At 33.3% G+C, this 26,912-nt stretch overlaps 1 protein-coding gene and 1 non-coding gene across 2 annotated transcripts in view; both read left to right on the forward strand.

The window, feature by feature from the left end:
• LOC111050429 overlaps positions 1 to 26,912 on the forward strand; it is a 394,882-nt gene that overhangs the window by 109,252 nt on the left and 258,718 nt on the right. The gene's annotated exons all lie outside the window — the stretch shown is intronic.
• Positions 24,502 to 24,574, forward strand: Trnam-cau. Its single transcript has one exon. It is a non-coding gene; the product is annotated as a tRNA-Met (tRNA).

Raw genomic sequence — 26,912 nt, forward strand, 5'->3', positions numbered from 1 at the left:
CACATGCTCCAAGTCGTTCCATCCAGCATATATCAGTAAAGTACATTATTTAATAAATTGAAATGTAGTTTCATAACCAAATTCGATATTTATATAACTCAATTTCAATCAACATCTGAAAATGTTACAACTGTTGCAAAACCTATCATTTTCTAAAATTTCTTATCATTGATCACTCCATAAACTTGGAATGCTCTTGATTGATATACAAGAACCGACTCATAGCTTGAGTGTAGTTGCTGCTTTAACCAGTGTCGCGTTGTGCTCACTTTTGACCAATAATATGATCATAGCTCTTTCTTCTTGAATTTGTTGTAGGTATTTTAATTACTCACTTGTTGACTAAACTCCACAATGATGAAGAAGAGAAAACAGGATTTATCCCCAAACATAGTGTGTTTGTATTTTCGGTCACAAAATTTTATAGTTTTTTCAAAGTTTGGAATTTTCCAATTATTTGTAATTAATTTAATTCAATTTAGAAGTGTTTTTTAATTTAAAAATGATTTTTGTGTGTATGGATTGTAAATTGTGTGTGTAATTGAATAATTTTGAAGTGACACATGACCTCTAACTACATTTGGACTGTTGTATAAATTAGAATTGTAACCGTTTTGGGCGTAAGTTAGCCTGTGGTACTTTTCTGTAAGTTGAGTAATACTGAATGATTGAATAAATAAATAAAAATTTCAAATTCCTGAGTTAGTTTTCCAAAAATATGCTCTCCAGATGTGAGGTATCATTTTCACGAGTTATGGGACACACAGAGTATCTCCGATTTATCCTTGCACTCTTTAATTTATTGTTAAAGCCACTTATAAATATAAGTCACATCGATTTGCTATTCTTGTATTTTTTAATCTGTTCAAGACAATTTGACAGTGTCCCACATGCTGCGGCAGTTAAGCTCTCTGATTCCCGATATGAAACCCAATACGTAATCGCAAGTACCAACGCCCACACATGAAATATTTGGAGCAATATTGCAATTCCACCTATGCGTGCGGGTGTGCTCGCTATGTTACGAAAATAAAGGTTGGCAAACCTGGCCATTTTTGGCGCGCTCTTTCTGCATTATGATGTCATGTCTCAGATACGCGATCTGCATCCTTAATCTAATAAATAAAACTCCCCAGTGTTCGTTCGACTCATAAACCTACAAAACAATACAAAATAAATAATATTATTCAGTGGTGTGGTGTAGCCTCAGTAACCTAAAAACCAACAAACCATACAACCAGGAGTTACGATACTAGATTGTGATTCACTTTCAACTTTCAGAATTCATTGAAGGGGTAGAGTTGGTGTGATTTAGTAGGGATGCTGACAGGGGATAGCGTTTTGTAGCAACCAATGAATAGGCGGAATTTGATCACTCATAAATTCGAAATGAAATGAACAGTAGCGCTCATTGAGAATATGCGCACATTATTGATCAGTTTTCAATCGAATCACATTTGCATATTATCATAATCATAATATTTCGGTACTCAGTTCTTAAACTTGAGCGTGGGCTGTTTTATTGAGGTCGAATGTCAATTATTTCTTTGTTTATTGCGCTGAATTCGGGTTGACTATTGAAAAGCTGCAGTGTGAGCTATCAATCGGGCCAAGCCCTTATTAACACTGTATGACTGATTTTTAGAACTATAAATTTTTATGCCGGACAGTGAATGGTCTGTCTATTGAGGAATGCCATAAGTTAAAATTTATCCCAACACTCCACAGATCGATAAAATTTCCAACATACTTTGTTGATTGGTTCGAATTGGAGAATATTGATATAACCATTCCATTTGTCCAGTACTTCGAGTGTAGACAATAACATAAATTTTGGAAAAGTGTTGATACTGAACGACATAGGAAGCCAATAATTAATTATCATTGACAATGTCAATACAGATTTCAATAATGGAAAGTCCAGCTATGGAAGTGAATCTAGAACTTTCTATTTTTCTCGGTTTTGTTCAGATTGTCAATGAGTTTATCAGCCTGTCAATAGGATGCATGATGAGAGTGGTTGCAGCATTCTAAGTTTTCAGAGACTTGAATGGGAGTCTGAAATGAAGTGTTGTCCAATGTAGAAGAAGAGAGAATGAAGGCGAAACTAAGTAATGGAAAGAGTAGGAGTGATAAAGGAGGAAGGATCTTTCGCTACTGATTTTGTGTTTTGTGAGTCATTTTTCAAACCAACTTGACAGAAATGAACGGTAGATTGTATTGGTGAAAATTATACGGTAGGCAGCATTCGGAAACTATCAGATATATTTTTTATGAGCAATCAATTATTTATTGGGAGGAGTCGTGAGAGAGGAAATATACAAAGAAGAAGGAGAAGACGAAGACTAAGAAAACAAACGGCCACCCGCAACTTTCTAAATTTTTGTTTGTTTCTCCGTTCTCCTTGTTGCTACTGCTGTGATTATTCAACACATGAATGAAAACTTGGCCGGACACACTTCAAAGTCAACGGAATCTAATTTATTACTCACTTTGATTGGCTGCCAATGTGCCTTTTTTATGCAACTGAATTGTGTAATTGCTAAAGAAAGTTCACATTCTTGGCTTATTGGTCACAAGTCACTATTCTGGAAGTTTTTGAGATTCAGAGATCTAAAGAAATTGCTGTCGAATTTGAAAATCATGTTATTATTTGGTAAAAATCGTTCAATGTATTATTCACAAGCGGGAAAAATGGATGGATAGTATTTTTTGTGCATTCAAAGCAACGCGACAATAACACTATCTTTGTTTTGATGAGCTGCTCACAATGCTCAGTATATGGAAACATTTTTAGTCGTATAATCATTAGACATATTTATGATATTTTGTTCTAGAGACGCTGTATCCAGGAAAATACTTTCAAACATGAAGGAAGCTTGTGTTTTTATAATATTTATATTTATATATTTGATATTTTTATTTGTGAATTTCTATATTTAAATATTTATATTTTAGTCGCTAAAATATTTATATTCAACTATTATAAATATTTGGATGCTCTTGTCTGTTCGCCCTCTACTTATCCTTTTTTCTTTGTTTTCTTCTTCCTCTTCGTCCTTCGTACTCCTCCTATTTTCTTCTCTTAGCTTCTTCCTTGTACACCTTCTCTTTTCTTCCTCCTATCACTAATAAATAACTATCAATTGCTTATAAAAATTTAAATTGTAGATATCAAGGCACCAAGCCATTTTGAGAAGTGAAATCTGAAAAATATAAGCGACCTTCATGTTTGAATGTTTTCTCTTGAAAACAGTGTCTCTGGAACGAAGTAACATAAATATGTCCACTGGAGAGTATAACTTGAGAAAAATGTGTGCCAAACCCCTCCCTCCTTCTCAATTTTAGGTTTGCTGTAGTCCAGTTTTTGTTGTTTAGTCCTTGTTTTATTTCACCTTTTTTCATTTTTATTTGTGTAATGTGTTAAAAGGTGTCATGCCTGACATTTCTGCATTGTTGTTAATACTCCTGCAGATGTTTACAACCTGTTAAATTGTAACGGGACTTGGAACAACACGGTGGAACCACACTTTTAATGGTCGAAATAATATCTTCAGGATTCTAAAATATGTTTGGCATGTATTTATTTCTCACAAAAACATGCCCACATTTTCAAGTTTACCAAAACACATTAATTGTGACCCGGTAGTCGGACTTTATTTTTTAAACCCACTTCTACATCAAGGGTTAATTTTTAACTTCTTCATTTTTTTCCTGGAATCTTTCAGATTCCAATTAACTCTTATTAGGGCTGGTTTCCGAGCTCGGGATTTAGCTTAGTTCTAGACTTTGAACAGCTGGAGTCAGAAAATTGGCTTTCCGAAACGGGGCGTTGTCGTAGTCCACGTTTAAATTAAATTTCGAAAAACTAGAAAATTGAACACAAAATAAAATGAAGAGATAATAGTGTAAAGTTTCAGCTATTTTGAATTATTTAGGAATGTTTCATTTCGTCAAGGAACCCCGTTTTCAATATTATAGAAATGAGAAAATACAGATTATCATAAAAACTACGACTACGCCCCGTTTCGGAAAGCTAATTTTCTGACTCCAGCTGTTTAAAAGTCTAGAATTCAGCTAAATCCAGAGTTCGTGAATCGGCCCTTAATAATTATTTTTATAATGTTTTCTTGAATTTTCATGAACATATCGGAATATATCACTCCACTTTTTGTTTCTTTTTCTGGTTTTGTTTCTCCCAAATCGTGTCCAATGCTCCACGTTCCGGATGTAACTTATTGCACGATTCAACTCGCAACTATAATTACCTACACTTTTTTGCCAATTCCTCAACAGATGTTTGTCTGGAGTTCTGAAATCACGCCCTACGCGTTCTAAATGATCTCAACACATCACTCTAAATCCTTTTCTTCTTCCTCTGCTTCTCAAGTGTATTATTTCCTCCTCACACATTACTGTTTCCTTCACACCTTACTCTATTACGTCTTGGATCTTTTTTGCACATTACTGGTTCCTCGGGCACGCCCTTTTTTATTTTTTGGTCTTACATCACTATAATATTTCCAGTACATCGTTCTTTTCCTATTCTTTTTCTCAATGTTCATCAACTCTCTATCTCACTTTAATATTGACATTTTCTGCCCTAACTTTTAGTTCTATCTATATTCACTCTCCATCATTATTATATTCACTTTTCCCCTTTCCCTACTTATTCATCAACACATCTCTCTCAATTTTCCCCATTTTTCTCTCCTCACATAACTTGTTCTCTTTTTCTAATCTTTATACCAGCATACCTAACAAACTTTACTGGTTTCTCTCTCCCGCACTGGACATCGAAATTGTTTGTTGCCAAATCGTCCAAGGATTGGCCAGAAATTCCCAGAATTTCTCGCTGTTCCAGTGACTAATATGGCTTCTTTCCTGTCTGGAATTCAGGAGTAGACACGCTAATAATACAGTGAACAACAAAGACTTGTCAAGCCATTAGTCATAAATGTTAAGTAATACGTAGCAATTGGTTTTGTTTACACACGAATCTTTGAGTTTGACAGGCGTGATTTTAGTGTGTCCTCGTATGAGTGAAAACATAATGATGTCATTCTGGATTGCGTCATGTAGTTTACTTTAATTATTGGAAATCCCACATGAGCACGATTTATCCATTTATTTCGAAGTACATCCTCACTCCAATCTAGGAGAGAAAATACATATTCAGATTGATTGGAGTTGAAAGCTGACACAGTAGTGGTATTTTTAAGATTTCATTATTTTCAATTTACTCTGTAATTAATTCTGAGATAATCAGACGGACAAATGAGGTTAAGGAAATATGAGATGATTTTCAAATCAAAAGTTTCAAGCTCCATTCCGAGATTTCTGGACAGAAAAAGAAAATAGATAATTTATTTAATCATTTAAAATTACACAACTTCTAGAATAGTACAAAGGCTAAAGCCCAAAACTGTTCCAATTCTAATTTATACAACAATCCAATCATTCCAGGTTATATTTCAATTTATTTGAAAGGAGTTGAATATATCAGTGTTGTTTACATGTAGTTGAAATGAGGTATTGTGTTTATTTATTTTGATTTGATGGAAAACGTTTTATGAGACTATAAAGCTATTTTTGTAGCTGATAACCTGGAAGCTAAAATGATTTCTTTTTCTTGATTATGGCATTAAATATTTTTGATAAATCTCTTATTGTATTATTTAAAAGACTGGCCGATATTATTTATTTTGGTGGATATGCTTTGATATTTATTCATTTGATTTCCCACCAATTTTAAATCAAGTACAATAATGTGAGAAAATAAAAAATATCAAGTTATTGTAATCTATTATTGCACATGACTTCCTAGAGTTCTATGAGTAGTGATTTTCAAATGTATCACAATCAGTTCGAAAATTGAGAACTAATAATATCTGCAAACAGTTTTAGAATACTGTATTAAAGCTTTGATGGTTTTTTTACTGCCACTGATTACAGCAAGATTATTCTTATATTGATACGTATCAATGATAGCTAATATATGTTTTTTAGAGCACTCATTAGAAGGAACTCTTCTAGTCTGAAAGAATTTCAGCCACGTTTTCAGCTATTTAACGTATTACCGTAATTGAAAATCTAAAATAATATAAATACTGTATTGATGATTAATTTACTGAAAACTAATTGTTCTAGAAGTATTCAGAAATGAAGTAACAGTAAATCAAGAATATTCATGACCAGAACAATGTATTCAAACGCATATAAACCAGTTGTAAATTTGATTTATGATAATTATATTACTTCACTTATGATTTGTCCCAAGAGATCATTTTCATACAGGTTAATGACAAAATTTGAAAGCTCATATTTCGCAAATGAGTTATAACCAACCTACATTCAAGGGTATGTAATTACATCAGCAGTTGATAGCCGTGTTATTCTCACATCCTTTTTAAATACATAAAAACGTCTTAAAGGGGTCGCTTGTTCACTAATATCCACTAATTTCATGAAGTGGGCGGACTTCTTTAATTGTTTATGACTTTCAATAAAAATTTAGTGCACTTTGAGGAATTCTCCATTGTCATATACGCTCACACGCCAAGTTAGTTTCCATACTTTCTCGTGCCCACGTTCATAAAAATTATCCTAATTAGTTTTATCCTTGTTAATAACTTGATATTCATGAGACTTACCACAATTACATTTCACCTCTGCGTGTAATAGCATCGCCTGTCATTATTCTTATTATAATAGGATTCATAAAATTTTTCCTGTAATTGCCATATTTTTCAATTGATTTTTGTAGTTTTTGAGATTACTTTACAACTTTATTCACTCCTATTATGATCTATCTACGTTTTCCCAATCTCAAACCTCCTAAGCATATAACGTGTTTTTTTAAATAGAAGAGTTCTTTATGTACCAAACTAATACCAGAGATGAACGAATATCCTTTCTTCTCTTTTCTTCCCTCTGCTAATAGAGAGATTGCTAATAATTTGAGGGTTAAGTGTATGAGAGGGCCGACTGCGCCCTCCTAGGTAAAAAAAAAAAACAGGCAGTCATTCTATTCTATTCGAATATTTACCAATATTAACTTTTAGTTGATATGTTCTCCAACTTTTGAGTGACTAAATATTGAAAGCATAGTTGAATATTGTCCACTTTGTATTTGAGCACTGGACTGTATTTTCATGGCTTTAACAGTCAGTTTCAAAATTACATTACTTTCAGGGAGATATGTTTTATTGAAAAAAGCTTTCCCTAGTAGGCCTATATCGAAGCGTTGCTATAGCAGCATAAAGATCTCGGGTTTAAATCCGGATAATAACAAATGTTTTCAAGGTAGGTCACTCCCGGAATGCATTATTATCGGATGGCACGTCAAATTGTCGGTCTCGGCTGATATATAACATCGTGAAATACACTGACGGTGTCAAGTATAAATATACCCTGGCGAGGTGGAAGTTCCCTCAGGGGCTCCCCTCCAACCAAAGCTTTACGAATACTTTTTGAACGTTCCTTCTCCTGAGTTTTCCTGGATGTGATTTATTATTAGATTACGGAAAATTATACATTTAACGATACGTCATTGCAAACATCTATGATTGCTCATACAGAAGTCAAACGAAAACCGATTGAAAATATGACATTTCAAACTAAATTACAATAGTCAAACTAATAGAAAACTAAGTTGAATTCATTCGTCAATTGAGTTATAGGAATCGATTGAGAAGAGTAAATACATTTATTATGACAAGAGATAACTAGAAAAGAAAACACAATAACGGCAAGATCAATATAAGAGAAAGTTCATTGATAATAATGAAGAGTACATCTCTCTGTATTGTAGTTAGTCGTCGGCAGTGATCGACTGCATGACAGACAAATCAGATATAGTGATTTACAAACGGTCAACATTGGTTGAATGTGATGATATTCATAGGGTATGCTGACAGTTTGATCTGAATCACTCTTGTGCTCTCTAGATGAATATATATTGTGATTATGGTCATTAAACTTTTGACAGCTTTGATGGGAGGACTACTCTGGAGACAGTAATAGTTCTTTCCAATGTTTTAATCAGTTGCAATCAGTCCATTTCTTCCTAATCATCACAGCTGCATTGAATCAACATTGTCGAGACATATTTGAAAGATGTTCATCATTAATAAACCACGAGCATCACTGATATAACTAGTAGTTCTGTGAACAGTAGACCTCACGTAGTATTCTCATCCACAAGTACCTGATTGAAACTATAGACCTTATGGAAATACAGCAATAGACTGGCTTCTCCACACATCTGTGTAATCACTTGTCAGCTGATTTATGATGAATAATTCTATAGTCTGATTTTTACTCTAATATTGGCGTATGAAGGAGGCTCCTTTTTCCTTTATATTATCCTTGAAATACAGAATTTCCAAAAACCTTGTATATAGGTCGACGCGCAATTAAAAAAGGAACATACCTGTCAAATTTCATGAAAATCTATTACCGCGTTTTGCCGTGAATGCGCAACATATAAACATTTAAACATTAACAGAAATGCCAAACCGTCGACTTGAATCTTAGACCTCACTTCGCTCATTCAACAAGAGTGAATAATGCTGACTAGGGGTAACTGCTGGAAGTGGAAAATCCATATTAAATATATGAAAGAATACGTGACCAACAACACTATTCATGCTGGTTTGTATTAGTTTGGACTTCGTTTGGAAAACTTTACTGGGAAGGACCTGTGTACCCGTTAACGCTACTGGCTACAATCTCTCCATGTTATAAATAAGACAAACATCAATCAACAGCTTATACAATCGAATAAGAATATTCAGATTTAAGTACAAAGAATACACAACTCAAAACATAAAGCCCCGCACACACACATCGATTTTTGTTCGTACGGTATTTTGCCGTCCTTATAAATTCTATTAGATTAAACAGATGATTTCAAACAGATGATGTTTGTCAAGTTCCATTTAATCTGATAGAATTCATAAGGATGGCAAAATATCGTACGAACTAAATCGTTGTGCGGGGCTCAACAGTCTATCTCAATTCATAACAATACGAATTAATACAACTGAATACTGACTGAGAAAAAATGAACAAAAATATGTTTCAATTTTATAACTCTACCTTGACCTTAAATCCATTCTTAATTCACCACGATGACAATGGGCAACTCAATCAAGGAACCAAGGACGTGCATTTTGAAAAGAGAGCAAAAAAAGCAATTCATCCATTCTCTCCACCCGACGGCAAGGTTGAGTGAAACAAAAACTGAACGCAAAGATACAATAAATTCCGTGTAAAATGATCTCTGAAAAGTATGTTGACAAACGATTACTTCTCAATGACTCTAAACGCCAACAATCTCCAGGTATGCTTGACCTAATTTTGAAAGATGGAGCATGGAGTATAAGGTAGTACAGTTGACATATATTAGGTATATAAATTGTAGGTAATTCCATTATTATCTACAGCCGTGTACTTCTGTGGTTCAGAGATGAGAGACATTTCTGGAGAAGAAGTACTCAAAAGAGGAAGAGGAGGTAAAGGAGAAGCGAAAATTGAAAATGAAGAATAAGATGAACTGGAGGAAGAGCTGGAGAAAAATGAAAAAAAAATGGAGAAGATGATGAAGAAGAATATTAGAATGAGGTGTAGAGAGGGAACAAAATAAGTATTACAACAGGAAAATTATAATTACAGTATTTGGATTGTATATCTGTAGTAATAAATGATGATATTGTATAATTAATAGAAGACAAAATATACCAATGCTCTATAGATATACTAGATATTATCAGGTAACAAATCATTAAAACTCAGTCAATGCTATTGAACAAGATTAGGTAATACCACGTTCCACATTTGAACTGTCCTTTCTAATCTTACTAAATGTCTTATTTTTCCACGGTGCTTCCCCATGCTTCATTCCATTCCTTTATCCCGGAGATCTTTACGTAAATGTTAAATCTAGACAGTTATCTGATGGGAATTTTTCATAGCCAGTATAAGAACAAGGTGAGGGCGTAGTGTAAACATTTTTCAAATGTCAATCACAAGAATTCGAGGTTAAAAACTATGCTTAGGATTCGGATTTTGACGGCTGATAAAATTCTCTAATAAAGTATAGTTCGCTTCGAAGGTAGGATGACGTTTTACGATGTGGAGAACTTAGACACGATTCGATCACATTTTACCTGTAATTATTGAATCGGGACGATTCGAAATCATTGAAGTATTGAAACCACCGAATTGTTGAATCCATCGTAAGGTGAATGGGTGATGGAAAATTACGATTTCATAGATCTATTCTTTCCTGAAAGAAAGATATGGTTCTCTTGAACCATATCCTCTATAATTAGGAGATCGATACCAAGTTAATACTGGAAATGACTGTTTTCAAGATTTATTCTATTTTTATCTCTTTTCTGTATAGGGCTACTTTTTATAGAAATAGAAAGAAAAATATTGTACTTAGATTTTTATTTTTCTTTCTATTTCTATTCTATTTTTCTTGATATCAGGGATTGGCAATCGTATAATAAATTCTCTGTACAAATTATATATTATAATCAATTCAAAATCAACTTTATCAAGCAACCATTCAATAAAATAATGATCAAGTAAACAAGAAAACATTGTGGCTTAAGGTTTATTTGAACGCAGAATCATTCGTGAATCAAGGTCAAACACCACAAATTACCCAAAATCTCAATCCTCCACCGTTAAAACGACAGCAATTTTCCGTTAAAATAGAGCCGTTACACCCTGGAAAACACAACGACACGCAAAACGCAGACAAAACTCACAAAGCTTGACAAATCCGTGCACGCTAACCTAGAGATGGAAGTCTGCAAAAAGATGAAGGAGAAAGAAGAAGGAAGACAGGATGGATAAGGAGAAGCAACTGAAAATATTAGAAGAGAGTGGAAAACAAGAGTACCACTTCTCCATTTCAAACAAACGTTTGCGATTTAATAAATAATCATTGGACTGACGCAGTAAGCCGGTCAACAAAAATTACGATTTTATTTGCGCTCATTGCATGGCTCGTTGCGTCGCAAAATGTTATTGCACTACTTATTCTTTAAAACATTTAACAGAGCGTTAAATCCGTCATTTATTTTAGTTGGGTAGAGGTGGTGACGTACCGTATGCAACGTTTTCAACTTTGAGTAAAAAACTTCGCTCCTGTAGGCCTACTCCAAGTTCAAAATCGCTTTTGCTCGAAAGTTTCTGTGAAAAGCATTGTTTTTTGTTTATCGTATAAAATAACTTTCAATATTAAAAACAGAAACTGTGAATATCGTGAGATTAGTAGCCTCAGGCACCCTAGAAACCGATAATTCAAATTTATTTTTGTCAAATTGAAAGCAATACAATGTAGACTATGAATCATAAAAATAATAGACAAGCAAGAAATACATAATAAGATTCCAAAAACTCTTAAATTAAAAATAACTTGTTTTCTTTCTGACAAAGCCAGCAAAACCTAGGTTTGTGCGCTGGCATAGGTACATAGTACTAAAATGATACAGTTAGTAAGGAAAAATGTAAAACACTTTAATGTTAAAAAAAATGTTGGAGAGCAAGCGAAAAAGAAGAAGGGAAGAGAAAGAAGGATGAAAGGCGAAAGAAGGATGTCAGGAGAAAGAGAAAGAAAAGAACATTTGAAAAGTATAATTATATAGGTACAGACGTTTTCAATTACTACAAGATATTATTGAATAATAATTATACTAATAGCGAATTTCTTTGAAATATCAAGTGAAGAACTTAATATGATAACTAATGATACATTTTTAAAGTTACTCGCTCAGTTGCACAGCCACTGTGAGGAATGCTATCAATTTAAAATGGATAGCTGGGAATACGGAGAGACATGAAGGTAAAAATATAGAACTGCTCTTGATCATAATTTAAGTTGAAATTTGTTGAATGAGAATTGATATTGAGGAATTTTTCCGTAATTGAAAAAACAGTTTTATTTTTGTCAAATCGGTATCATAATTTAAATGTTGGAGTAAACTGTATGAGTGGGTTGAAAACCAATGTTGAGATATTTGAATATGACTTAATTGGTCATAGTGAAGAATAAAATTGAACATGATCGGGAAAATAAGTGATTTCATTTTCAGGAACTGAATTATTCAAAAATAGGCGATTATAGTTCCTCAGATTGACGTTGAAGCAGCACGTACAGGCTCGACGTCCAGCCTATTGCTTGCTGGCCTCTGATTGGTTGGATATTCGAAACAACTGGCCAATGACGTTCACCAGTAGGCAGTCATCGAAATCACGCCACTTCCCCTACCAATCGTGATGCAGTACCAAACCACCAATGAAAATCCAAAACATGAGGGATGCCTCCAGAAATAAGCTATCGTGAGGTTAGAGAAAATAATACAAAAATATTAGTTGTTGGAATAATTAGAATTTGAATCAGTCGTATGGTGATTTTGGGTAAATCATACCAATAATTATTTCGTTTAAAAGTGATTACTCTACATTTTGTCAATAAAACAAAATTTCTTATAGTTTATTACACAAGATATGTTTCAAATTAAAATCAAAATCAAATTATTTATCTCCTCAAAAATATCAATATTCGAATAATTCAGTATATGTAACTTCAAATATGGATACATAATACCATAGTAATTTATAAGAGGAAAAGCTTACATGGGCAGGAAAAGCTTACATGGGCAACATTTCCAGAGTGCGTAAGCGTGAGTTGAGTTTAATAGGTTTCTTCCATTTTAATTCTTTTTTTCTCAATATACATAGTAATTATAATAAAGAAAGCATAGAGGAGGCCATGTAACCAACATACATTTTTTGTTTCTGGTTGATTTTGATTGGAAAGTACCTACATTAACTATCAGACGGCTCTATTATGTGTAACACTACTATGTGACGACTCCATTAACAGTTACATGACTCAATGGTTTTTTCATCTTTGACAGAAGTAGGAGAATCAAATAAGGTAACATTTTCAGGAGAGGAAGCTAACGGTGATAAGCTGACATTGCAGACTGCAATGACAATACAATACATCTTCAGTACTTTACTAATTAACTTTGAAGAAACTTCAATCTAGAAATCTCATTCACACTATGTTTGAATTCAACAATAATTTGATTAATCCTAGACGTATTCAAGATACAGTGAACTAACTCTAATATACATATTTGTTGCATTGGAATTAGAATTAGGATAATTTGGTTGTTCCTGAAAGTGGTCCAATTTACAAAATAAGATAGAATGAGCTGGGCAACCATTATCTTCTCTCCTGAATTGAATTAGGAACAATCAAACTCTAAATTTATTCATATAGCACAATATCTCAATTACTTGCTGCGCTATTCATCTCACACAATGTATCACGATGTAATCACGGGTTCATTCAACACACTTTGGCTAATTGTAGAATCTCCACACATAAATCTTTCGTAATTGATTTGAGGTTAGTTGAAATGGCACGCTTTCGAAAGTGACGTGATTTTTTGCGAATGATTTGCAGATTGGTGCTTGAGCGAGGTGCTGAGTAAAATCAAATACAATAATTGAAGGCACTTTTATATTTCGTTTTATAATAAATGCTGTAGGCTATTACCACAATATGCAGATTACATAGATCTTCAACAGCTGATCATTGGTGCCAGCACTTTCATATTATTTATTATTTGATTAATTTTAAAATACGAATCGAAATAGTAAACTCTTATGATTTTATTGTTTTTGCCAACAATGTTGAACCGCTGAAATCTTTCATAATTTCAACTTTTTGCTGTGAAACCTACTTTTTTGGACATTATCAAAATTTGGGAATGGAATATTTTTGGGTCAAGCCTGTTGTTCCTTCTCAATCATATTTATATGATTTATGATCTACGAATAAATGAATAAATATTTCAGACAGACGTATTCATGATTCTTAAATAATTATATCCCTAAAAACTGAAATCCGTGTCATTCAATGTGATTTCCACATTTTTACACCCGTTTGGAACTGTAGATCAGTTCAGGTGTCCCTTTTCACTCAGTTTCTGTCTTTATTGAAAACAGATTGCCAAAGGCGTTCATTCAATAATTGCGTACAACTGTGCCTCACGTCTGGCCCATTAGCAATGATATAATATCGTGCAAATTTAATAAATTCCAATGATACTGTCACAGCAGCAATCCTAAACGTCTTTATGCCAAGCCGTTTCTGCTATTATGCACACTATTATGAAACAAGCCCGACTTGGCTCACACCAAACTAAAATGTCACACGTGAGAAGTGAGAAGAATCCAAAATGGCGGACCTTGATGGTCGCTAATAGAGTAACTATGATAGTAGGTCATTTGTATCACAAATATAACTATATTTGAGCTCCAGTTATCCTAGTAAATAGGAGTAGTGTTTCTACCATGGAAGGAACCTATTTGTATCAAAAATATAATATACAGTGATAGTGATAGTGAAGCTGCTACTGCAATAATATAACTGTTGTAATTCTAATATAATGGGCCTTAGAAAAGATTCGGCCTTGCACCAATTCGCAATTAATGAAGCGGAGGTTTATAAATTCTTTGACGATTATAATTTGGCGGTTAGAATTTAACGGGCTATTAATGAATCTTTAGTGTGGTCAGATTTCAACCAAGATTCGATTAGGCGATGATGCAACGATGATCAAAAGCAATATCTGTTCTCTGAAGAGAGAGGGGATTTGAAATATTGCTAAGTGCTCCTAATCTCAATTATTATTTATAGTCTCATTAATTCGAGTTACTTGTGATGTTCTAGATCTAGGACCTTGGAGAAATATAATCTACCCAAAAATTCACTGATTTTGATCTCGACAAAATTATAAGAAAGGGTTGAATACTTCTGTTCTAGTAATTACCATCACAATCCGAAAATTCACTTAACTGATATTGATCTGGACACAATAAATTATAGTTCTAGAAATTATCATTCAATTTGATTTCACAGTTGGATGAGAATCTGTTGTACATCCTACAACACTTATGCAATTAAATTAATATTATTTGTTCGTATTACTCCAATGTGTGAACATAACGTTGATGGCTAAAAGTGTAGGCTAACTCCTATTACTAGGTCATTCGATTTACTCTGATATTAGATACATATTTTCAATCCAATTTATTATTGAATAAGTTTGAAGATTTGATAAGAATGGAAAAGGTTGAAGAATCGAATGATATGTACAAAATAAGAAGAAATTGAGGAACACAGATGCTGATAGGGATCATTGATTTTGACTAAAATGAGAAAAAATACGTAACCACTTTGTCTCTTTCTCCAAACTCTTGCATAACCTTCACTTATTTTTAGCCAGCTTTTGTAGCTGAAGATGTCATTGCGTGGTGGATTAAGTGGTTATGCTAATTCCCTGCCTTCCTTTTGACACGTTCTTCTATTTCTCCTTCTCCTTCTGACTCAGATCAAGTTTTTTTTTCATGTTTTCCTTTGTCTCGTTTCGACTTCATCTCCTACCGCTGCTGACTCAGGATAACTTTTTCCACCCAGATTCGTTGCTGCCACAACAAATTGCCCCCGGAAGTGATGACTGCTCAGTGTTACAAAGGAATACCGGCAGAGTTGTCTAGCTGTTCAAGTTATCAGTCGAAAGTGGAAATTTAGCATAACTTGTCGAGGAATTTCCAGTTGGCCTGAATAGCTCAAAACTCTTTCAATAGGTGTAGTTTTGGAATAAAAAGTTGTGCTCAGGTATCTTGGCATCATTGATTTGTTAATTTGTCAATATATGACATGGATCAAATAAATCGAAACTACATTATTACAAACTACAAACAAATGAAATTACATTATAGGACCATACATATATGTAGGGCCCTACATATTACACATAAACTCCATATTATTAGGGCCATATGTACCATCCTAGTGTAAACGGTGATTGATCAGTTTTTGTTTTAAACCAGGAATGTAACACATTATAATAGATGGAACCATATCTTCATGTAAACCTAGTTTGGGGTTAAAAGTGGATGGAGCATAATATGACAATAGAACAAAAATAATCTACAGGACAGCTATTTTTTATATGACCTTAAAAATCTCTATAAAATCCATGTGAGATCAATTTCAATTTCTATGTATTTGGTTTTGGCACTCTGCTAATAGAATGTGATCATGTGATAAACTTATCCTGAACAGTTATATAGGTTGGTGCAGTTCTGCACTAAGTATTTTCACTTTATTTGAACTCATTTAATTTATTGAGTATTTCACCAAATTTAGGATTGAGTTTGTGAACTCTGCTTGGTCAGTGGTACAAACAACAAGCTAGTTCATGAATTAATCATCTATCAATGAATAATTTTTCAGTGATCCTAGAGTTGCATTCTGACTTCTGAAATGAATCACTCATCTCAGGATAACATGTTAGTATTGTGTCATAATTCTAATATAATGTCAGTATTTTATCAGAATAATGGATAGTTACAAAATTGAAAGGAATATGAGTCAGTGTAATTGATACCTCTAGGGCCTGTATGCTCAATAGCTGGTTAAAGTTTGTTTTGAGTCAACTCTCTGTTTGAAGTTCAATGTGATTACATGATTATATGATTCATTTCATCCAGAAAATACGTCAAATACATCAGGCTATGTCAGAAGTACAATAATATTACAAATACAATCACTGATAACTGAATAAATATAGAGAGGTGAGAGGTGATCCAATACATACAATGCAACACCACACACTGGATGGTGCAGTCCCATATACACGGTGTGTGTGATGGTAATTGTACTGTAGTGGAGTCCACGTTATATTACAGTGTAGAAATATAGGAGAACAGCGTTGTTGAATCTCTGTCTTGCCACTGCCTCCCTTGGAAGATATAAGATTCCGGTGAATATATGATGTAATATTAACTATTCATTCTTGTTTGAAATCATAAATTTCATTTTATTCGTCAAGAATATATATTTATTCAATTATTCAATGATAAATTCTCGTGTTTTTATTGAGATTGAATATTCTGTTATTATAGTAACAAAATATTGAAAAAAGAGATCAAATTTTAAAGAGATCTTAATATTAAATTGAATTAAGAGATCTTAAATATTAAATCTCAATATTATTGAGATTAAATATTCTGTTAAGAAAATAATTACCTTTTCTTCATAGTTGAAAACGACATGGCAACGTTGTGGAGCTAGAAAATGATAGCGCTATCTGCTTTGTTGAAAAGCAGAAAAGGCTTTGTTAAAAAATAGACAAGGATAGCAACACCAACGTTAATCATAAATACTTTCATAACTTGGACCCCACTATATCAACAAGGCTGATGGCTTCAACTTCTAAAAATCTACATAAACATCTTCAAATCGGTAATAAGCTCTCCAATATAAGCTCGGGCAACTGCTTATGCAATAGCTATTTGCATATCAAAGACTATTTCTAATTCCAAATGATACAAAGTATTTCAACAAAACAGAACTGGTTTCTCAAAAAATATAGAATCTGATAATCCGTACCAATTTCTCACGAATTTCACCATTCGCAACATATACTCATTCAGCCGATCCCTAGATATCACCGCAACATGTTATCTATTATCCACATAGTAAAGAACCAATTGATTGGTGAAATTTCCACGGCGCATAAGAATCGGGTCACTCTGTCAATAGATTCCATCCAACTGTGGCCAATCTCATCTAATGGCCTTTTAAGATGACAGAAAGGGAAGACATAAAAGACTACAAAAACATATATTCACGTGTGAGTGTGAGTGTGGAGCATGTACACTTTTAGGAGCCTGGAGCGAGACTCTACTATAGAGAGATCCCGTTCACACTGGCAGTATTCATTTTAATTGTAACTGTTAGTGTTATTTTGATAAGAAAGCTGACAGTTTTAAGTGAAACGTGCAGGTTTAATTGCATCAAAAGTGAAAGTATACACCACGGCTTCCAATGGGCTGTAAGCTGTAAGAACCCGAACCGGAAAACCGTCTATGCATTATTATAATGGAACCGTCGATGATGACATGATGATGCACTTTATGATGCACTCTTTGAAATGCAGTTGCAGTATCCAGTTCGAAAGTGCACTATAGTTGTGACACTTTACTGTTATTGGAAGTTGAGACTGTACTTGACAGATATTACTGTTATGATGGTGATGAGTGACACAAGTGGTATTTGTAACATACTTCATGCCTGATGACATCTCATGAGGACCATAAACGATTATGGGAACTGATCAAGGGTGAAAGTTGAACTTCTAAATAGTCTAAAGAAAATCATCCGTTGAATCATTAAAATGCTTACCACGAGGGTGATTATGAAAGAAAAGCCCCAAGCGATGCCTCAATAAATTTTCCTCCATTTTTTATGAATAACGTAGTCCGAAATAAGGTTAAAATTGTTATTTTACTGGTCGTTTTTCGATATATTTTAGATTGTAATGTACATCAATGTATGTTGCTGAAGTTTAAGTTATTTAGTTCACATGAAAATTTACTACTAGTTCTGCAAACAGTAGACCTCGCTCATGAATACAACTTTCAATCTGATGAAAAGGGCCAGTACAGTAAGTACAGTATATTGTGAAGATTTAGCCATGATTGTCATCCATTATTTTCTCCATTGAAAGTTCTAGAGACACTGTTTCCAGGGACACCGGACTTATCAAGGAGTACTTTCATATCAAATACATACCTTTTAAATGAAAAAGACTATGAAATTGTCAAACCACAAATTTATTGATACTCAGAAAGACCGGTTTCGGTCATTATCAGAGTTTATCAGCGATTGACAATGGTGTAATTACCGAAACCGGTATTTATAAATAAAATAAATTCTAAGTATCAATAAATCTGTGGTTTTTTGACAATTTCTTGGTTTTTTTAATTTAATGTTAATAATTACCACAATATCAACTTCTCAACTACACAAAAAGGAAAAAAACTGACATTGAATGAAAAATACTAAGAAATTGTCAAAAAAAATTACCTTTATACCTTTACATACACATTTTCTCTACAACTGCAGTATTGCACTCCAATACAATATTTTTTTTTAATAATTAATCCAATTAATTTGTTAAATCAATTTAATAATAATAATTAGATGATTCAATTTAATTATTCTATCTCATCATAATAATTTATTTTATAATGAACTAGCCGTCAGGCTCGCTTCGCTCGCCATATCCGTCTAGCCAGGGGGCTCCGCCCCCTGGACCCCCGACTGGATAGTCCAAGAATGAGATCAGCAGGCTCGCTTCGCTCGCCTGCATTTTTCATTTGAGCATTTTTATCATATGTTAGGACAATCCAGTCGGGGGTCTAGACTAAAAGGTCTGGCTAAACGGATATGGCGAGCGAAGCGAGCCTGACAGCGAGTAATATAATATTCCCAGGAATAGCTCTGATTGAAGTAGTAGTGCACAATCAATTTTTCCGCGATAAATGCATTTCAATTATCAACTTGGTGCCAACCTAACAAAGTCAACTCAACTTAATGCCAACCTGACAAAATTATTAATTTAGTTGTCAGTTAACAACTGTTTCGAAGAGGTACTCTATCTAGATTATAGTTCTATAGTAACATATGATGTGGACATTTCAATATTATAATTAAGAGATTGGGAGAAGAAGAATATACATGCTGAAAGACGAACTTTAAACTCTTAAAAACAACCCTTAGGGTTAAAATATTGCCAAAAGATTTCTTAGTGCGCCTCTAAAGGGCCAACTGAACATACCTACCTAATTTGAACGTTTTTGGTCCGGTAGATTTTTAGTTCTGCGAGTGAGTGAGTGAGTGAGTGAGTCAGTCAGTCAGTCAGTCAGTCAGTCAGTCAGTCAGTGAGTGCCATTTCGCTGTTATATGTATATATATAGATAAGATAAAACAATATTAGTATTATCTGCAAAAAAAATCTGGCAGGAGAGTGACAGAGAGTGACCTCGGTCTAACCGACTCGCCCACCATGTGCTCATAAAAATACATGCGAAAAAGTATGGCAATGAATCACTGTATCTTCAAAGACACGTCCTTTCTGGATTGAGGTTAGTTTGATTTTTTCAAATATTACATAAAAACCAGAGGTTTTATCAAAAATAGTTACACATACGTTTCTGCGCCTTGTTTCAAAGAGCTTGCATACCAAATTTCATTCAAATCGGACAATAACTGCGACTGTAACTGCGGTACAAACAAACAGAGGAAAGCCGATCGAGTCGAAACTAAGACCTCAGCTCGCTTCGGTCAACTAATCCCCAGTCCCCAGGATACCCCGAGTAACCAATATTGATGTTAAAAAACATATTACTAACGCCAGTATTACACATAGAAATAGATAGTTATCATAAAATATTTAAGTGTGGTGTTCAAATTGCCCATTCAATGAACATGTGCACCACTCATTATTTAGCAAGTCAAGATATTCGTGTCGCAAGCGGGCATTTGTTCAATTTGACGATCAATGTGAAATGTTGAAAATATTTTTGTATCTTATGAAGAATTCGAATGTGTCGAAACGGTTTTATATTCTGTCCAAAACATATTATGTCTATTCCAACACCTAATCCAAATGAAACTGTAAATATAATACCTTTCTAATCCTATCCTGATTCCGTGGGCGAGCTGAAAATTCATTCAACACCAGAAATTTCCCTTTTATTTCATTTACTAAACTTGAATAAGGTGGTAGATTTCGTGAGTTCTGAATTTCATTAACATTTCCAATAATAATATTCAGCCAACACCCACGTTTTGAAGCACTGGCGACCATAAGGCGACTGCAACAACATAGCAAGTGACAACATGGCTACACTTCAGCATAAACAACAGATTTGCTTTCAGATAATATTACCTTACATGATTAGGCCATATATAGTTTATGATGCAATAGTGCACTAAGCACTCAACTGTTGAAGTAATCATGAAATAATATAAAAATTTAAGTTGCATAAGGTTTTTTGTTTGGATAGAAATAGTTATGCAAATTGGTATAAATAAAAATATTCTTGAATGGAAATTTTTCTCATTGATCAGAGTTTTAGAAAATCTCAATTAATCAAAACATGTTCTCTGTCATCAGGATATGATAATAATCTGTCAGCCTTTACTATCTGGATCTCTGAATATTTGAAATTGGGAGTGAATTTATCATTCTTCTACATTATTGAATGTAGAGCTAAGTATAGAGAATATAACAATCATTCATGTTAAAGTCTGAATTATTACTCAATTCCCAAAAACATGTTCTATTACCAACACAGCATTTGAATACGCTTTTGAGAATTGGTTTTTTGAATTATGAAGTTAATTGAACAACTAGCTAAACGGTGAGATAATGTTTCGCATTTAATCTCAAACATTGACAGCTAAATTGATGAAACGTTTTGTCCTCATCGGGGTGTGATAAATTTAAACCTGCTCTTATCACAAATCTCTGTTTTTTGATTTATGGGTGAACGAGTTTTCAAGTAACTGACACCTCTTTCAAAACCGGTGTTACCTTTGTATTTTTGACAGTTCACACCTTGGGACCACTCATCATAATTAGGATACATATCATAAGTTGTTACTCAACTCTTCAGAAATATAGTTACATCATCGTCTTTGTTTTATTTGTTGGAATCAATGAATACAGTAGCAACGTTCCTAAACTTATTATTAGGCCTACTTGTCATCAAAATACTTAATAAACCTGTTAATGGACCTCATTGATATACATAACTTAATTCATTCATATAGCACACCCTGGGATATCTAGAGTGATAACTTCACAGTTATATCTGTTAACTGGTTTGGTTAGAATTCTTACTTAGAATACTGTTATTCATAATAAATAAGGTAGGTAATAAGCCACAGTAATAAAACTATGCATTTGAATAACTAGAATTGAACTTATGTCACGAGATAATATACTATAATTGAAAAATGATAGAAATAGTAACACATTACTTTCAGAGGAATTGTGACAAAGAAATTCACGAATCTTCAAGATGTATAGAAGTTTGAGGACGGCTTAGTTTTGAAGCACGTGGCTTCATCCCACTGAATCTGAATAGCGCATTATAAATGCAATGTCATGGACAAAGGTGCATTCCCAATCCGCCATATTTCATTCATGTTTATTTCCCCACTATTAAAACATCCCAAACACCTTTTCAGAAGAGAACTAGGAATCTTTTTATGAGGGAGTCAAATACCAAGGAATATTATTGTGGAGATTGTGAACATCTGCATAGGACCACAATATTGTTAGGTGTTGTATTCGGTTTATAGTTTTGATAGAATGAAAGGATGAAGAAGACAAAGATAGAAATATAGAGAGGTTGATTGTAAAAGGTAAAAGAGTTGAAAGAACGATAAACGGGATGGTATGCTGTTGCAAAGGAAGAAAAAGAATGGATAGAAGAATGAAGAAAGTTATTGAAAGAAAAATATTGCATTCATTATAAAGGAATCAAAGGAATTGAATAGTCCATTTTGTTGACTATGATGAACTGTAAGAAGGAGAAAATGTATACTATTATACAGAAAAAATATGATAAGGAATGTATAATGTTTAAGGAAACTATTAAAGGTAGTAGGAGGATAGAAACAATAAATTATAACAACAAAGCAACAAAGGCGACATAATAGTGGGAAATCAGAAAATTTGAGTGTGAAAATTTGAGTTTTCAGAAGGATTTATCAATGCTCATAATCTATTAAAACATGAAGAATTTTAGAAAGGACGAAAAAAGAGAGAAGAGAAGAAGTGGAAAGGAGAGAAGTGGAAAGAGAGAGAAGAAGTGGAAGAGGAGAGAGAAAAAGAGAGAAGTGGAAACCAGGTTGAAAAAGAAAATCATCAACTCTATCAATTGAGAGCGTAAATAAGAAGGGAGATTTTCCAGATGATACAAATATATCGAGAGCAATAGAGGAATGAAAAATTTGTTGGGGTATGATTGAAATGGTATAGTTGGAAAATTTGGGAGAAGTAGATTTATTTGAATGTAGTGGAGGTGGAAGATACGTGGAGAATAATTAATGAGACAAACGAACAAAACTGTAGTGGGTTTGGAAAAGGATAGAAATGAGGAGGGGGAGTAAGCTGTGAGTGAGAAAGAGAAGAAGGAACAGAAAATAGGAGATAAAAAAAGATTCGAATTCTAGAAAACATTAATAAATGCGAAATGGAAGGCACGAGAGAGTAGAAGATGTTGGCGGTTCAAAAACTTTGAATTGAATTGGGATCGAGAGAAATAATCTTCGCAGATACCAAACATTATTATGGATTAAGGGGGCAAAGGTCATAAAACGTATTCTATTTAAGCTATGAAAGTAGGTAGGTACTCAATTTTGAAAAGGCCACTTGTTAAGGATATTTTCTCTAATCTCCAGTACTGTAGCTTGCAAGAAATTCGCTCCATAAATAATATTTTTTCTATTTTATAGTAGAAATCGAATTGGAATACAGGAGTTGTGAGAAATGTCACTTGGAAATTTATTATTTATTGCTTAGAATAGATTCTAAAGATATTCGAAGCTCCGAAAAAAGATAAATAAACTTCTCTAAAGATATAACATTAAAATAAGAGGATTGATCGTTTGAGCTGTTTACAGTCTTTATAGAGAAAGCTTGTGAATTTGAATCATTTCAGCAAAGGTATAATAAACAGAATGGTTTTCAAATAACAGTTTTTGCGGTGGGTTCCAACCTCCAATTTGTTTTATTTGTATTCAAACAAAAAAGTATGTTATTGAAAATTGTTAAGTAACATAACAGGAAACATTTACCAATTCATTTGAAATATCAGAGAGTTTTTTTCCATACTCAGTCACACAGTCAGTTAAGTGACTCACTAGTGACAGTTTCATTAGATACCTACTGAAAGGATTCAGTTCTGTCAAGTGGATTTTTATATTATCATTACCTACAGAACATATTAAAATGAAATTAAATCATAAAAAGGGTACTTGATGATATCTATTTCATTTCAATAATATTGTGGTAGCCATATTAAGGGAAAGTGAATATCTGCAGACCATGTTTATAGAATAGGCAGTTACTGTACCGTACTGTTATTTTTGATTTGAACTTGAAAATGGCCAAAGGCCGAAACTAGTTGTTTGAAATGTTTTAAAAAAATGAAATGCTACTTTATGTTTTTTAATATTTTTTTTAAAAGTAGGTCATACAAGTGAAGTGCATTTTTTGAAATACTGTATTCTTCTATCCACCATAGATAGCATCACAGCTTATTACTTGACATCTGAGATCGAATAGAATACAGTAGGCCTACTATAAGTGTCAGTATAAAAACCCTATAATATTATATACTATAGCAATATGGAACATGTAGCGTACCGGGTGAAATAAACTAATGTCCAAATTTTCCCGTGGTGGAAATTCAATTATTGGCAAAACTCCATTCCAAGGAAGAAAAACACCGCTCTTGATGCGACCTTGACAGTGTATTGGCTTGTTGCAATCTCCAACTCACAAGCCGTGTTTAGTTCGTTTCCTCCCATGAGCCTCGGTAGCGCAGTAGGCAGCGCGTAAGTCTCATAATCTTAAGGTCGTGAGTTCGATCCTCACCCGGGGCAAATTTTTTGCGCTTACCAATCCACTAATTTTGTGCTATTCATTGCAGGAATACAATTTATTTCAATAATTTGATGGATTTGGAGAGTTTTCTAGGGTGTATCACTTTTATCAATAATATTGTTGGTGAAGAATTTCGATTTAATTCTCAATTATTGAAGCCTATTTTCTTCTAGTCCATTTGGAAAATTAAATACGTTTGAACATTTTAAAATTCTTATCTGATTTTTATGAACTTTACTTGAATTTATTAAACATTGAATATAGTTTTCATTATAAAATTTGAAAATTCTAGCTTTTTATTAAACATTGAATATAGTTTTCTTTATAAAATTTGAAAATTCTAGCTCAAAAATCCGATTAAGATTAAATTCTTGCCTTTAAAACATAGAGATTAATAAATAAGTTTCATGTTTATGGTAAAAGTTTAGCTGAGTATATCAAATCAAACAATAATTTATTGCTCACTTGTTGATCTTATCCAGTTGACCCTATCCCAATGGTTCCAATCATTCATTTGTATACTTATTCAATGTAAAATAAAAAAATATCGAGGCTGTACACCAAGCATTTGGAATCATATACCAGTGAGTATTTCGATTTGTATAGTATCAAGTTACGGTACCTGAATGGAGATAATTCCTGGGAATAACTCATTCTTTTTATTTGCATTCTGCAAGATATGAGCGCCTAAAGTATAAATCCTGGGGGAGATCCATTTCCGAATTGGTAGCAAATAAATTGATGGAATTTTGAGGATACATTCTTCAAGATATTGTTCATCCTATGACAGATTTATCCGATCCCTCACCTCACAATATCGGCTCTAGAGAAATTTATTCCAATTGAAAAAACTCAAATTGTTTTTTTTTTCTGAAAATGGAATAATTTTTCCAAGAATTTATATTCTGAGAAAACAAATATGTCATGAGATTAACTATATCTTGGAGAATATCTTCGGACAACCAAGAATATCTTGATAAATTTTGGTAGTACTAGTGATCAGTCCATACAGCCAAACATAATAATTATTCAGGAGTCTACACTTATAAAATTGTGGAATACAGCTTCTGGAACCTAGAGCAACTGAAATTAACCTATTAACCGATTACAGACCGGATTTGAAATCGAGATCTCGTCTTTTGTGCCTTTGGCAGTCACAAGTAATAATAATTGAACGGAGAGAAATGAAGGAAGGTGAGGTGAGAGAAAATGAAAAACAAGAACTGAAAGAGATGAAACAACTAGCGGTTACAACAGTCATGAATGGATTCTTGCCTAATTAATCAAGCCAACAAAACGGATGCAAGATGCAAGACATAAACTTTTCTAGTTAGTGACCTTGAACTATTGTTTTATTGTCGTTTTGATTAATTAACAACATCACTTTCATTTATTTTCTCTCCTTTCTTCCTTTTTCAATTTGTTCTTCTTCATAGCCTCTTTTTTCTCTTGTTCAGGGTAGGAGTCTTAATTATAATATTGTATCTGTTTTCTAATGATAATCATGGGCATGAGCTTGGTCCTGCATTTGAAATGAACCAGAAATAGACACTAATCTTTTCAAAATGATGTTGAAAAATACTATTGAACATTTAAAAATATTTAGAAACCTGATTGTATTGTAAATTCTACTGAATAGGGCCTACAATGAGTGTTTGCAATTATTATAAAAAAGTACTACAATATCAATATGTGTTCAAAAGATTTCATCGAATAAATAATGAGGACAAATATATAATAATAATAATAAAATTAAATAATTGAAAGCAGGTATTTTGGTGTTTATATCTCTTCGGCTCTCCGTTATTGTCTGAAATGTGAAAAAATCTTTTACTGCCAATGATTTTCTTAAATACTGTAATAAACTTATAAGTAATGAACTCTCTGAGAAGATAGCTTATTTCTTAAATAAATATGTCGACAAGAACTCACTCTGAGATCGCCAACTGTATAAAATATTGTAACATGTGATAATGGTCTCTATTAACACTGATTCATATTCAATTAATTAGTTATATTCGCAGCAGTTGATTGATATGTTCAGTAGAAAGGGAACAATACTACTCGATTCTTAGAAGATATAGGTAAGAGCAACATTTTAAATACATGACCATTGTGAAAATCTCGTTGTCAATTCGGTTCTATTTGACACAAAATCAGTTCTTCTCATTGGAAAATTACTGACATTCAACAATCATTCTGGAACTAAATCTGTCAAGACATCCTCAATAATAAATTTCCCAGACGATATTTCTTGCGAGTAATGATTGTTTTCCGGTCTTGCTCTCAGTGCTGCAGAAGCTTCCCTAGTCGTCAACCTACAAACGATTTCAATTA

The sequence above is a fragment of the Nilaparvata lugens genome, chromosome 6 (assembly GCF_014356525.2).
Source record: "Nilaparvata lugens isolate BPH chromosome 6, ASM1435652v1, whole genome shotgun sequence".
In the NCBI taxonomy this organism is placed as follows: domain Eukaryota; kingdom Metazoa; phylum Arthropoda; class Insecta; order Hemiptera; family Delphacidae; genus Nilaparvata; species Nilaparvata lugens.